Consider the following 16,038-nt stretch of genomic DNA (forward strand, 5'->3'; position numbering starts at 1 on the left):
TACTACTACTACTACTACTAATAATAATAATAATAATGCTTGTGCACCAGAAACAATATGCATCACACACACATGCGTACGCGCATACGCACACACACACAGAGATGTAAGTCCTACAGATCCAGCAGACATATTTTCAAAGCCCTTCCCCAAGTCATTTACCTGGGACAGGTGCGAGAAAAGTGGGCCTGCCTCTCATAAACAGGGACATTTCAGGAATATGCATATCCTCTTAAAATGGCTGAAATCCAGATTAACAACATATTTGTGGAAAGCTAGTTGTGCTAAGACTAGAGTTTGTGTTCAAGATGAGTGTTGCACCTGCGCAAACATGTTTGCATGTTTGCAAACATGTTTGCACTGGAACAAGGTGCACAATCTGTAGCGTGCCTCATATGTTTTTCAGGAACTTCTCTGCAAGAGCACCACTTTGAGCATCCCCATGATGTCATGCAGCTGCGTGATCTTCTTGCTCTAGCACAACTTAGTCTGGGAGGCTGTTCTCATGCACACCCTAACCCAGGCTAGGGAAGCCCTGCCTAGGGTAGGCAGTGCATGAGTACTGCTGGGATATGGCCCGATCCCAGTGGAGCACTGCTGGCTAGCCCTGCTTTGAATCCCAGCTCTTAGCCAGGGTTAAGGGCTCTGAGATCATGTGTTTGCTGGGGCTACATTCAGCCCCAGCAGACCCAAAGATGGGTGCAGGAGCGCCTTTCTCCTGGGGGAATCCCCCAATGCATCACACATGTCACAAAGTGCATTGTGGAATATCCCAGAGACTGGGATGCATCATCCTGGTCTCCAGAGATCTGTGCTGCACCATGCATCATGGATAATCCAGGAGCATGGTTCTCACTCCCAGCAAGGTTAAGCACTCATCTGACAGGGAGGTGAGTTCAACCAGCCTTGCCCCCCACCCTCCCACCTGCCACTCTGCCCACCTGGTCATGTGAATGACCTCTGGGTGTCAGCCATTGCTTTGTGCAATTGAGCAAGCCTTGCTGAGAATCTTGTTCCAGCTCTGCAGAACTTTCATTCCTGACACGACGAAATCTAAAACAGCCCCCTGATATTAGCCAGCATTTATTTCCAGATTTACCTATGAAGTGCAGATTCTGGGGATCATAGAAAAGAAGAACAGACGCTAGGATCCCAAAGGTTTCAGTATTGTGACTTGGGTAACACGAGCTGCTAATAACAAACCTTGCGCAAACAGCTTTCTGCCGAAAAGCGAAAGTAACAGATGAGAGGATTAGAAAAAAGGGAGAGGGAAAGAGGGAGAGAGAGTGATTGAATAGGAGGGTCCAAAGTAAGACAACTGCCGTGTTGTCCGAAGCACATGTTAATTGAGCGCAAGAGATCAAAGGGTGTGATGTCACTTTATAGAGAAACAGGTCAGGCAAGCCCAGGTAACTCAGGAAGGCAGGTTGCTAATTATTCCCAGAAGAAAGTAAGGTGTACGGTTACATTGCTACAGTAGGAAGTCAGGAGGTCAAATTTTCCCAGTAACCGACACAACTGGGACCTGCCTGGTTCCTCCAGAAAGACCCATCTGTCTCTCTCACACTCCCTCTAGATTTAGAAAAATGGGAGAGAAGGAAACAGCCTTCCCAAACCCTCCCCTGCAAGGTAAGTGCCTGTAAAGGACGAGATCACCTTTGTTGTCTGCAAGAAGCCGGGATTAGGTTGGAGGCAGTTAATGTTTAGCTTTTCAGCAGCTACAGGCAGAAGCTGCCTGTCATACCTGTGGAGGCTTTGCCTGTGCACGTGGATGTGTTTCTGGGGAAAGGGGAAACCCCAACCCAGGCATATGATCCGGTTTTGGTGGTGTTTGTTTGTTTTTTTAAATGTTGCCCTGATTCAGAGGAGTGTGAGGAGAGGGCCCAATAGCTGTGCAAGTGTGTTTAATACCATTAGAAAATGTGATTAGTGGCTGAATCTTAACAGTAACCTTCTGGTTTCTTGTGGATTTTGTGTATAGAGAGTGGTGGGCAGGGTTGAGGATATGGAAATGTTTCTTCTAAAACAGTTTCCAATGAGTAGAGATGAGCTTGGGAACACAGTGTAGCAAAATCCAGTAAAATATATGCGTCTGAAAGTTTCCTGGTCTTTCTGTGATGCACATCAGTGGAGAAATAACTTGGCCTGTAACAAAGCGGCAGTCATTTATTGGAGCAATTTAGCCTGGTCCTAAACATGTATACCGAGTGACTTCCTGGTAAGCATGTTTACTCTTAAGAAATGAGCCTCTCGCTTAAGACATGCATCCCTTGAAACAGGGATTCTCAAGGGTGTTCCCAGATAATGATGATGACAATGACGAATATTTATGCACCACTTTTCAACAAAAGTTCCCAAAGCTGTTTCCAAAGAGAAATAAAATGCATGTTGGACTATAGCTCCCATCATTCCCAGCTGGATGTGATAGGACTAAGGATAATAGGAGTTGTAGTTCTGCAACATCTGGGGACTTATGTTAGAGAATCCCTGAGCTAAAATGTTTCAAAATCAAGGGAGATTAGGGATGCAGGAAGACTTAAACATCAAATAAAGTATAGCAAATAGGCAATTAATCAATGGGATGCAAGAAGCAGAATTCATGGAAATCAAACCACCAACAGCATGCATATCTTTCTTCCCATCATGGAAAACTCCAAGGTACTTCCAGGACTAAAGAGCTTCATGAAAGGTGTGTGTTCTGTGAGTGCAACATCTGTGAGTGCAACATCAAGTGATAACTACATATATAAAAGAGCCCTTGCAAATCAAGCATTACAAACAGATAATTTTGTAAGAGCACTTGGCCTTCACATAGCCAAATTGTTTGTTTATTTTTTCTGATAATGTGTTTTCCCCATTACTGTAGTTTTGACAGGATAATGAGTTATATGTCCCCTGTAAATACTCTAATACATAACATGTCATTTGCCCATTCTAGTACCCATGTTGGCTCGCTGGCTTCTTGTTATACAGGGCAAACATACCCAGCGCTTAGTATGCTAAGCAGCTCTTGAGAGCATCTTGAGGGGGAAATATCCTTAAGGGAGGCTCTGTTTAATACTGTCTTTCAAAGGCAGTATGAGCCATCTTCAAAGGCAGTGTGAGCCAGTATGAGCCACTTTCAAAGGCAGTATGAGCCAGTATGAGCCAATGGCAGAATGAGCCATTTTGCAGAAAAAAGGAAGTATATACCCCGGGAAAGATCTTGCACCTTTGCAAGAATCATTTCATCTTGGCAGCAAAATGTTTTTCTTTTTCCACCTAGCACATGTTTCGAGTTCTTCCTCCAGGATGGTTCTGAATGCCTCAAGCAAGGAAGCTTCCTTGAGATGCTAATCCATAGTTTCATGGATCATACTCTTTAGGATAATCACCTGCAATTATTCTTTTCATTTGACTCATCCCGCTTCTCTTCTTAATTTCCCTCCTTGTGTAACTGACTCTGTTGCTATTCAGTGTGCATTCCAGCCATAGGGGATGCACAAACTGTGAAGTTTGTGCTTTTTTGCCTTATGTGGCTGTCTAAACTTCTAGTTTCCTTTCTGGAAGATAATTTATTTAGTATCAGGAAACATTCCATTTTTGAGAAGTCTCACCTTCAGTCTAGAAGTGGCACAGCCTATACACAGTGAGAATTAGACCGAGCAGAAACAAGGGAGTGTTAAAACGTGTTTGAATTTTAAAATTTTTAGGATAGATTTTTCTCTCAAGTAGATTCACAGAGGCTTGAGACATGGAGAAAGTGGCTGATTATTTTGAAATGGATAATGGAGCCTTAATTAGGTTATACCGGGCAAGAGGTATTCCATATGAAGGGAAACACTTCAGAGCTCCTTAATCCAAAAAGATGCTGCAGAAGGTAGTAAGATTATTAGTTTCACAGTGCCTGCAAGCCAGATCCAATCCAGATGTCCCCAGAGTATGTCTCTCTGGAGGAGATGCATCTGCAGACACAAGAGAGGGAGGGGTGACAAGAGTGTAAACCTGAGTGGGAGATGGCCAAATTAAAGATGCAGATGTATGTGAAATGGACAGACTTCCACAGGAGTAGCTGCAGTCACAGCTAAAGCAGCAAGGCAATGGCCAGAAGTTTATTTTATTTATTTATTTATTTATTTATTCGATTTTTATACCGGCCTTCCAAGCTGGCTCAGGGCGGTTTACAATTAAAAAACAGAAATCATTAAAAACAATTAAAATAGAAATACGAATATAAACATCAAATTTAAAAAACATCTTAAAAAACAATTAAACTATCAAAACAATTAAAACCCAGAAAACCAGGTTAAGATTAAAACAGTCAAAACTAAATTAAAAACCCTGAAAGGCCAGGCCAAACAGATAGGTTTTAAGGGCTCTCCTGAAGGACAGCAAAGAATTAAGATTACGGATTTCTGCCGGGAGTGCATTCCACAGTCCAGGAGCAGCCACAGAGAAGGCCCGCCTCTGAGTCGCCACCAGACGAACCGGTGGTAACTGGAGACGGACCTCCCCAGATGACCTTAACGTGCGGTGGGGATCATGTGAAAGAGAATCATGTAAAAGAACTAATATCATTAGTTCCAGAGGAGGAACTGTACAGCATCTTGGCCACCTTTGAGAAGGCAGCAAGGAACTAAAACATGCACAAGGAAGACAGGAAGATGTCATTAAATTCTCATCAGGGGGGCAGTTGGAGAGGGTTGAGCTGTGAAAGGGCAAGGACTAGTTAAGAAAAGGAAGAAGCAAAGAGGCCAGGCAAACTGAAGGAAGAGAGAACAGTTGTCAGGTGGAAAGGAGGAAGAAAAGGGTGAAAGTCTTTTAAATCATTCCAGGAAACGTTCAGTGAGTGACACAATTATTCCAGAGGACCTGCTTCAAGGCTGCGCAATAACACATAGCTCAAAATAATCATTTCTAGGGGAGCCTGTTTAACAGCCAGACCTCTAACTGAAAGTGGGGAAAGGATTACAGAAGTGAAAAATCTATGCTGAAAATTGAAGAAGGGAAGTAGCAAGGTCCACATCATAGCTACTGCCCATAGAAATTGAGAACAGAACAGCAATAAATCACCTAGTTGAAAGTTATGTTTTGATTTTGGTTCTAAGAAACTTGTATTTTTGAAAATTAAGCTTGTAACCCTCTTGTTTTCTTGTGACCTTCTGATTTGGCCCGCTTTCATGCCTATGTCTTAACCAGCTATTGAGTCAGTCTGGGGAAAAAGAAAGAAGCAGTTAATTGAAAGGCAAGAAGGGATAATAATAATAAATATTATTATTATTTATTTACACAGTCAGACAGGTGTTATTGACTGGTTTGTTTTAGACAGACATCGAGTCCTTCTCAAGGACCTGGGATGGCTGAATTTCATTGTCAATGTTGTTGCTGTTGCTATAGATATCATTGCAGAATATAGGCTGTTCCCAGTAAAGCTGCTTTTTGTAATTGGCTGATGGTGATTTCTGTGGCCCCTATGGTGTTGAGGTGCTCTTCAAGTTGTTTTGGAACTGCACCCAGGGCGCCAATTACCACTGGGATTATTTGGGTCTTTTTCTGCCACCGCCTTTCAATTTCAATTTGTAGATCTTTGTATTTTGTGATTTTTCCTATTTCTTTTCTTCTATTCTGCTATCCCCTGGTATTGCTATGTCGATTATTTTGACTTGTTTTTCTTTCTTCTCAACTACAGTTATATCTGGTGTATTGTGTGGCAGATGTTTGTCTGTTTGTAGTCGAGAGGGTTTCAAGAGGGTTACAAGCTTAATTTTCAAAAATACAAGATTCTTAGATCCAAAATGATGATGATGATGATGATGATGATGATGATGTTGTTATTTGTGTAGCTTCAACCAGATAAGGATCCTCCGCAAAGAGCATCCTCTGTTATCAAAAGAAAGCTGAGAAATATAATGTTCCTTTGGAGCTTGGATACTTGTAACTTCTTCAGGCATGAACCTAGCTTTAGCATGCATGTACATATATCTAGTTTGGAACTCTTTGTTGTCCATTCACTTCCTGTGAGAGCAGGAAGTGAGCTCTGGTAAAGGGGCAGATGAATGTGAGCAGAACTCTGTATAGCAGACAATAGCTCCTCTTGCTATTCTGTTAATGCTCTTGCTTTCTGTCAGTGCTGCCATAGTGAAGTATCTGTCTTGTGCTGGAATCAAGTACCAGCTGCTTTGGTTTTTGTCCCTTATTGCACCCTGCATGATGTGAATTGTTCAAAACTGAACTCTTTGATGTGGCCAAAGGGGGTGATTTTGCATTTTGCCGCAGTGGCACATGGAATATTGAATTGTGCTTGTGACAAATGATTTGGGATGGACTTGTCAATAGCACACATTTGGTTGCCTGTGGTGACTGTCAGTGGCCACTTTTGTGGCTGAAAGGCCAATAAGAATTCCTTTGGGCTAAGGATGCTTTTGGATTTGCTTGAAAAGCTGACTCATAGCATTGGTTTGCTGTGTATGTAGTGCCATCTGATCAGGGCAGGGGGGGAATCCCTAGCCACATGGAAGCAATATGTAGAATTATTGGGATCAGCTCATGAGATATGTGGAGAACTTCAGTAGATATGCATATCTTATGTAAACTTCTCTCATGCTGTAATTCATGACAAGATGGATGGTTCCAGATTCTGCCTACTCCCCTATCGGATCAGATTTCAGAAGATACAGAGATCTCTGCAGCTTCCATTCTGGACATATGTTTAAACACATATTGTGTGCTTTTCACTGCATCGTCACACCAGCTGTTTGGACAGGAGAATATGAACATGAAAATATGAAAAATATGTATTACTTTTGATGGTAGAAAAAAAATCTAGATATTTGAAAGGAAGAGAATGGAAGAGAAATTAAAGGAACGGAAACTGTGTGAAGTTCAAGTGGAATGTAAATGGAGACATTCTTCTACTCCTAGCCTTTTAGGGACTTTGGGGGGATTATGTGAACAGAGCTAGTGCTACTACTACTACTACAAATATTTATATATTGCTTTTCAACAAGGTTTCCAAAGTGGTTTACATAGAGGAATAATAAATAAATAAGATGGATTCCTGTCCTCAAAGGGCTCGCCCCCAGCACAGTACCTCCAGTGACTGTTGCTGGTGTCTGTTTTATGTTTCTTTTTAGATTGTGAGCCCTTTGGGGACAGGGATCCAACTTATTTATTTATTATTTCTCTGTGTTTTTTGGTCAAAGACCGTAAATAAAGTATGATGATGATTTCTCTGTGTAAACTGCCCTGAGCCGTTTTTGGAAGGGTGGTATAGAAATCAAATCAAATCAAATCAAATCAATGCATAAATAAAATAATAAAAAAGGAAACATAAGATAGACACCAGCCACAGTCACTGGAGGGGTACTGTGCTGGGTGTGGATAGGGCCAATTGTCTTCCCCTGCTAAATAAAGGGAATTTTAACTTTTAAAAGGTGCATCTCTGCCCAGTTAGCAGAGCTCACATGGTTTGAATGCTCCTTCAAAAGAAATCAATGTACACAGAAAACTACCATGTAAGGGGAAATAATAGGGTAGTACTCTTTGCTTTGACATGCTAGGTTTTTTTTAATTGCAAAAGTATAAAATTTATAGGTGGCCCTCACTATTTGTGGGAGTTCCATTCTCTCCTATAGGTGTGACTACGGAAACCTTGAATATTGAAACCTTACCCCTATAGGAATCGAGGGGGTAGGTTCCTGCACACACAGAAAGGGCTAAAAGTATGGGGTGGGGAGAGAATTAAGAAAAATAAAGTACTGTACCTGGCCCTCTAGGTCTCTCCAGATCTCCAGCAATGCTCCCAAATGCCCAATTGCTCTGATCTTTTGCAAAAAAATCATGGGAATTTCTTTTAAGAGCCACAAAATGGCTCTGCATTGTAAAATGGCAGCCAGAAATGACATTGGAAGTCATTTCCAGGTTGCTTCCAGCCACTCAAAACCAAGAATAGGTGGATTTTGCCTATTTTTAATACCACAGATAAAGAAATCGGGTTTCTAAGAACATGGTTGTTGGAACCGCGGTTAATGAGGGCCACCTGTATAGAAGATAGGATGGTTTAGAAAGAGAATACCATGAAAAGAAATTCAAACATAAAAAGGGAAATAGAAGACCACATGTGGATAAATTATAATCATACAAATATTACAAATGAAGAAATATTTCAATATAATGACCCACATGTTGTGCAACCTAATGCAAGCAGTGTTGACCCACGCTGCCACAGGCTCCTAGCGAAGCACCAGCAGTCTTGAATTTTTGTGCAAGAGTGCAGATACTTAAAGTACGATACCTGTGCACCAGAATCAATCCTTAGATTGGGATGATGGTCTGCCACATGTTTCCAGTCAAGGGAGTGCTTCTGGAGCACGGGCACACTAGCTTGAGTTGCGCTATTGCGCAACAGCACAAGCCTGCTGCCACCACAGTAGGAGCCTGCAGAAGACTGTGTTAGGCTGTGCAATATGTAAAGGTAAAGTTGTGCCGTTGAGTTGATGTCGTCTCCTGCTGACCACAGAGCCCTGTGGTTTTCTTTAGTAGAATACAGGAAGGGTTTACCATTGCCATCTCCCATGCAGTATGAGATGATGCCTTTCAGCATCTTCCTATATCACTGCTGCCTGATATAGGTGTTTCCCATAGTCTGAGAAACATACTAGCAGGGATTTGAACTGGCAACCTCTTGCCCCCTAGACAAATTACTTCCCCACTGTGCCATTAGGTGGCTGTGCAATATGTAGGCCAACATAAATGTGTTTTCTAGCCTCATCAGTCAACGTAACTGAAAATGTATTGGCTACTATCAACATCACATTTCTGTTTTAATAAAGGCAGCCGAGTTTGTTTAAAAGTGTTTTGTTTTGTTTTTAACACACATATCCCTCAGATATGTGTGTTCTATAATTTTGTTCATCTCAGCCATTTCCAGATTCTGGCTAACCATGTCTTTGTAGGTGACATATTACAGCTTTGCCAGATGGCTACAACAGGAATCCTAGCTGCTGCCAGGAGATTCCACAATAGTTCATATTCTTCAACTCTTACACAACCTTTTGAGTAATTTAGCAATATCAGTAATGGGTCAAATGGAATTGAATATTGGACGACTGATATAATAGTACAGTGTATTTCCCCCCCAATAGAACTGCCTTAGAACAAGTTCATCAAATGTACCTGAAATCAGCATTAGTTCATGCACTTTTCCAACATTGATCCAATTCATTATCATCATCCATATTACTTAACAATATTTGTGGGGATTGGACCATTCAATAATTAATTGAATCGACTGCAGCCTCCACCTGCAGATAAAATGGTATAGCCCAGATATAGGCTTACTACCTCAGCAAGAACTAGACTTTACTCACTAGGCTTCTGCAAAGATTCAGCTATGAAGCAGGATCTTTTGCACCCTGCCCCTGGCCTTGCAGAGAGGTGGCCACTCACAGTGCTTAAATTCACTCTGAGTGATCCTGTGTGTAGTATTGGGGAGGGCTGATAAAGAGATGCAGAGCCATGACAAGCCCCGGCAACGTCAGGGAGGCCATGCAGGATAGCACATAAGGAATGCTGGGAAATGCTGCCCAGTACTTTCCTTATAGAGCAGGGCTGCACAACTCAAATGCCCCAGTGGGCTGGAACCATCCACATTATTAGATTAAAATTTTAAAAATATCATTATAGACTTGTGGATCTATTCCCCCGGTCAATGGACCCATAGTTTTAACCAAGTGGCCAGAAAATAGGTCCTATCCCTGCTCAATCAGTGGGGCCCCTGGAGTGCAAGCCAGCCCAAATAAATGCTAATTCCTCTCCTCTCCCTAAATTGTCGTTGCTTTCAGGCTGCAACCCTAGGCATGCTTATGTGGGAGTAAGACTCACTGGGTACACCATGGAACATAATTCTGAGAAAACATGCGTAGGATGGTGTTATAAAGCAGTTTCCAGCTCCTGCGTTGCTGCAGGATACCTGGGGGACAGTAAAATAGTCCCTGCAGGCCAAATCTGCCCCCCCCCCCGGCCTTATGTTGTGCAGGCCTGCTATAGAGGCATATGCATAGGCCTGATATAACTCCCCAATTTAACTCTTCACCTGGCCTCTTTGCACTGTCTCCCAGACTTCTTCCCAGCACCCAGAAGCGGAAATCATACCACTCTTGTCTTCAGCCTTTTCACTAATGGTCCTTTCCATTTGCTGGATTCCAGAAGATATTTTCAGTGCTTTACAAACTAAACCATAAATACACAGTGCAAAGGATTTTGACTGTGTGAGCAGATTCTATAAAGGGGTTTGGTATGATATTTTCAGCAGAGATCCATCCCACACATGGATGACAGCTGCAAGTTTGGTTTTGTATCTGTTTGTTCTTGGATTTGCATGGATTTTAGCAGATGCCAGTTTGACACCCTCTTATACTTTCATTCTTTGTTGTAAGCCTTGTGTATTCACCCCATTGCATCAGTGTGTATCAGGTCCTCCGATTGCCAGTCTGCAATATGAGCATGTCTTTAAAAAGCTTTTGAATGGCACATAACTGTATTAGGTGATTTTTAGTATAAGTAGTGAAGTTGTACTTACTGTCATCATGTAATAAAGGCGTATCCCATTCAAATATTGCTATGATATTTTCATCCAAGAGTGCAAAGTATGGTTTTAAGAGTGCTTGTTCATTTGGGGCACTGTCACTCATCTATAAAAGCAGCAGTAACCATCAAGAGTTGATGGTTAATGAACTAGGAAGCTCTTAGTGCAGGGGGTTCTCCAACTTGGGTCCCCAGATGTTCTTGGACTACAGTTTCCAGCTGGAGAGCTGCTCTTGTGGCAGCAAGCATGACTTGTCCCCTTAGCTAAGCAGGGTCCGCCCTGGTTACATATGAATGGGAGACTTGATGTGTGAGCACTGTAAGATATTCCCCTCAGGGTATGGAGCCGCTCTGGGAAGAGCGGAAGGTTCCATGTTCCCTCCCTGGCATCTCCAAGATAGGGCTGAGAGACATTCCTGCCTGCAGCTTTGGAGAAGACACTGCCAGTCTGTGTAGACAATACTGAGCTAGATGGACCTATGATCTGACTCATTATATGGCAGCTTCCTATGTTCCTATCCCCAGCCACAATGGCCTTGTAGCTGAGGATGTTGGGAGCTGTAGTCCAACAATATATGGGGAGCCCTGTCTTAGTGGCTCTGAGACTGAGTTACAAATCAGATATTCCTTCTGCCATGAACTCACTAGGCAGTCTTGGGCCAGCCCTTCCCTCTCATAAGAACATAAGAACAGCGGTTCTCAGCTGCATAAGCCTGGGCTTGGTTGCTCGCATGAACAGCCTCTTAGTTCTAGTGTTATGGGTGAGAGAAGAATTCCTCTCTATCCACTTTCTCTACACCATGCATGATTTTATAGAGCTCTATCATGTCTCCCCACAGTCGTCTTTTTTCTAAACTAAAAAGCCCCTGGTATTGTAGCCTTGCTTCATAAGAAAGGTACTCTAGACCCCTGATCTTCTTGGCTTCCCTCAGCCCCCCATCTGCAATTTGGCAATAATAAAACCCACTTATACAGAGTTGTGGTTTTTTAATATAGTTACAGTTCTATACCGCCTCTCATGAAAGCATATCCCAAGGCATTTGACTATTGTCAAGCCAATATATGTGAAGCACTTGGAACACTCAAAAGTGCTATAAAACCACTGGCTGGCATCCTGACAAATGAAACACTGGTACAATGGGGAACCACCAGTGCCTCTCAAGAGTTCCAGACTAACACACACATGCCCTCTATTTTCCCCAAAAGTGCTTTGTGCTAACTGAATATATGTCCCTGAGGGTTGCATGACTCCCATAGACATATTTTTGGGTGCCACAGAGCACTTCCTGGGGATACGGAGGTCACAGAAATATGCCTGCACAACTGAGTCAGCGGTGGAGCTGAGTTAGTTGAATTTTTCAGAAGCACCGGTGCTTGTCAAGCCAAAAACAAGATGGGAGCTTGGCTTCTGGCAGATCAGTTCCTTAATGGTCATCACCCTGACAACTTCCCAACCTCAACATTCTCTGCACGGGTCAGAGCGAGTTTGTGGACTGCACTAAGTCATGGGTGACTTTGGGTTGTTGTTGTTGTTTGGGGGGGGGTTATGGGTAATCACATCGTAATCTCTTTCTCCCAGAACTTTCAATGTAGGCCTGTTGCAAAGAGATTTGAAGATGGGTGTAGGAGAGGCCAAGCTTTCTCCAGCTGCTTTCAAAGAACCCCAAACGTGCCCTTGGTTAGGACTGCCACATCCTTTCACTAAACCTCTAGCCACTATATCTCTGAGCTGGGTTGTGTAAGGTTACTCTGCCATGGAATATTTTAGCCCCATTCAGACTTTATTATGTACATGCATAAAGGTGGTTGTACACATGTACAAGTACGTGTGTGAAAGACAGTACATGCATTCACTTTAAAAATCAACCTGCCTACAGGCCCCCTCACATGCAGGGTGTAGATAGCAAGTGTGTATTGAACATAATGAGGATCAGCTTTTGTACATGCAAAGAAATCTGTGCATACACTGCACAGAGATTGTATATGTGTTGAACATAACATGTGAATGAGGGTTTTCCCCACATCTAAGTCCTTTTCACTCAACATATCCAGGGTGAATGAATGTAGGATCATGGTGGCCTGACTCTGACCTATGTTCATCCTGTAGATTGTGTTGACAGACTCTACAGATGTACAAACTATAAACATGTTGGCATTTCTGCAATTGGGGACCTTGCTTTTTGCAGACGTTCTGAACATATGCACAGAACCAGGCGCGTAACAATGATAGGGCAAGGGGAGACAGTTGTCTGGGGGCCCCACTGCCTGGAGGGGCACCCCAGAGGCACCTCATGTGACTCCCCATTGCCACCTGCCCAGCCCCAAGGCCCCTCAGCCACTTGCCCTCTTCGCTGTCTCTCCTGCTTGTTCTGCTGGCCCGCAATGGAAGCAGCAGGCAAGCTGCAAAGAGCTCCTTTTCTCCCGCCTCTCAGCTGATCGGCGGGTGGGCGGGGCTTCCACGGAGGCCTCTGTGTAGGCCGCAGTGAAGCCTGAACTCGAGTAGGGCCCAAGGAAGCCAGGAAGGAGGAGGCAGCCAGAGTGTTCTCTGCAGCAGAAGACCCCTTGCTGCCCTGCTTAACCCAGACCAGCATTTGCCAGGTAGAGTGTGAACTCCCTTTTGTGGTTACCTTTCCCGCCCCCCCCCCACCATATATAGGGATCTGCTTGCCATAGGACTTGGATATGGGGGGTGGGGAGGGACCGAGAAGTCTCTGAATATTTATTTTGAAACAGCTTGGAAAATTTGCTGACTTAAAAAAACTATCTAAAAAGTCCTATAAGTGGCTTGTTTCATGGCAGAAAATTGCAAAAACTTCTGGAACAGTATTTTATTAATTTTATTTATTCATTCATTCATTTATAAATGCACTTATGTTCAAGTTGTTTTGCAACCCAGAAGGTCTGAGTGAGAACTGTGAAGCATGTGTGGTGCTTTTATTTTATTTTTCTTGTGTGTGAACTGCTCCCCAATAACTTGCAGGGACTTCAGGGTCAATCTGGCCAACATGTGAATGCAGCACCTCCATTCCAGAGGAGATGTCTCTTAAAGGGCTTTAAAAGCCTCCTGTGAAAAACCTCCTGCAATCAAACTTGACTGAATTTGTTCAGAATTCTGAGAAAACAAACATAGGCTCACCCTGCATGGTTGAAAGTCTCCTTTGCTAATCTGCAGCGAGGGGCCCATTTTAATAATTCATCTTTCTAGTGTGTTCTAGGCATTAAAAGTAATACAAATGTATAGTACTCAATGTATATCACTATATATTGTGACGTGTGTGTGTGTATTCAGTGAAATGTATTTGCAGGCAGCATACTTATTTTGGAATATCAGACTTAAATCCTTGGGGGCCTGGGGTGTGCGGAGGCCCTGGACTTTGCGGGGGGGGGGGGGATTTTAAAATCTTGTCTCTGGGCCCACTCCAACCTTGCTACGCCCCTGCACAGAACATGTGCACATTCTGTCCATGTGTACAGTTGGTACACATGCTGGAGCTGTTAACACAGTTTACTGGCCATGCATGAATCAGGGTCAGGGTCTGCCCTTGTGATTCTCCTCCTCCTTTTTGATGTGCGTTCACTCACCCTGGACATGCAGGGTGTTGAGGGCTCTAGTAACAACTTCAGTGATAAAACTATCCCTTTTTTCCTTTGTCATTCTTATCACTTCACCACCTTAAGCAACTATTTTGGATTGCGATGGTGAAATACATACAGTTTCAATTTAACTCGGCTTCCCATGATGCCTGAGGCCAGCAGGGTGTGGTTTTTGGAACAGGTAGAAAGTAAACACCAAATAATAAGCTTTTTAATGGTTGCTTGTTTAAAACTGGCACTTGATTCAAAGAGAATATGTATCTGAGGAAGTCTAAAATATTGTGTTCACTGCTTGCAGAGTTGATTTCCTGTACTATACATAACTGAATTTGTTCATGAGGTCCTCCACTTCTCCTTTACACATTCTTTGAGGCCAGGAATAAGATCTTCTGCTTGTCCAAATATTTCTCACATAAATGAAGGCTAATTAGGAATGTGTTATCTGTGTGACAGCATCACAAGCAACCCTGATTTGTGTTCTTTGCCACATAGACTGTGTTTTGCAGCACGAGGAAATGAATGGAAGCTGATGAAAATGTTTTGTTTGTTTGGAGGCCCTCTTAGATTCAAAGCAGAATTATGGTTGTGTGAGAGAGTCTGTGTGGGAAATATTGCTGTGTCAACACAAATTCAGCTACCTTAAAGGATTCATATTAGGACTGGTGGTGAGATGAACACCCCTAGACAGGCTTCTCTTCAAAACTTGGGGGAGAAAAGCTCTTTTTTTTTTTTTACCAAACCCATTCCTTTCTGATGATGTAATCTTATTTATTTATTTATTTATTTATTTATTTATTTATTTATCACATTTATATAGCACCTGATATATACCTCTCTAGACGGTGCACACAATCCAGATTACAATATAAAAATAAAAACAAACGAAACACTTTCTCATAATGACGATTAAAAACAATTCACAGAGTGAAACGGTTAAAACGGTTTCACAGGATAAAAACACTTTAAATTAGTTTTAATTAAAAGCCTGAGAAAACAGGTATGCCTTAAGGGTCTCTTTAAAAGCTAACAGAGATGGAGAAGCTCTTATTTTGACAGGGAGTGCATTCCAAAGCCTTGGGACAGCCACAGAGAAGGCCTGGCCCCATGCTGCCAACAGACAAGCTGGCAGAAACTGTACCTGGACCTCCTGTGAAATTGATTGCCAGGAAATCTAGGACCAACAAACGGAAGTACTTTTTCACACAACACATAATCAACTTGTGGAATTCTCTGCCACAAGATGTGGAGATAGCCAACAACCTGGAAGGCTTTAAGAGGGGTTTAGAGAACTTCATGGAGGAGAGGTCTATCATCGGCTACTAGTTGGAGGGCTATAGGCCACCTCCAGCCTCAAAGGCAGGATGCCTCTGAGTACCAGTTGCAGGGGAGTAACAGCAGGAGAGAGGGCATGCCCTCAATTTCTGCCTGTGTCTTCCAGCGGCATCTGGTGGGCCAGTGTGAAACAGGATGTTGGACTAGATGGGCATTCTTGGGCCTGATCCAGCAGGGCTGTTCTTATGTTCTCCCCAGATATTCTTAATAGGCAGCAGCGTTCACGTACTTTCTAGTCAGCCAACGGGAACATGAGTGCCCCTGTTTTCTTATATGTGTTTAAGGATATGGGCATTCTTTGAATAAATTTCACTACAGGGTTGCTATAAATCACTACTGAGTGAAAATGAAAGGAGTGAAATTTTCAAAGAGTGAAAATTAAGTTTCACTGAGCAAAAATGAAAGGAGTGATTTTTTTTTTCCACTGAGTGAAAATTTAAGGATTTTAATTGGGCCCCATGGCTTCCCCTCCACCTCCTAGAAATTTGGCAGGGAAATAGCTCAATTTTGTAGGCGGGAACAGTCAGCACACCTTATGGTGCAAGAGAG

General features: G+C 42.9%; 1 protein-coding gene across 11 annotated transcripts in view; it reads left to right on the forward strand.

Moving 5' to 3' along the window:
• NAALADL2 (N-acetylated alpha-linked acidic dipeptidase like 2) overlaps positions 1–16,038 on the forward strand; it is a 1,287,075-nt gene that overhangs the window by 406,001 nt on the left and 865,036 nt on the right. For 2 of the 11 annotated variants that reach the window (XM_053310113.1, XM_053310119.1), the window contains exon 1: positions 13,081–13,161. The exons of the other annotated variants lie outside the window; for them this stretch is intronic. The gene's annotated coding sequence lies outside the window, so the exon portion shown is untranslated. Of the gene's footprint in view, positions 1–13,080; positions 13,162–16,038 lie in introns of those variants that run through there. 11 annotated transcript variants of the gene reach the window in all.

Source organism: Hemicordylus capensis, chromosome 3, assembly GCF_027244095.1.
Source record: "Hemicordylus capensis ecotype Gifberg chromosome 3, rHemCap1.1.pri, whole genome shotgun sequence".
NCBI lineage: Eukaryota > Metazoa > Chordata > Lepidosauria > Squamata > Cordylidae > Hemicordylus > Hemicordylus capensis.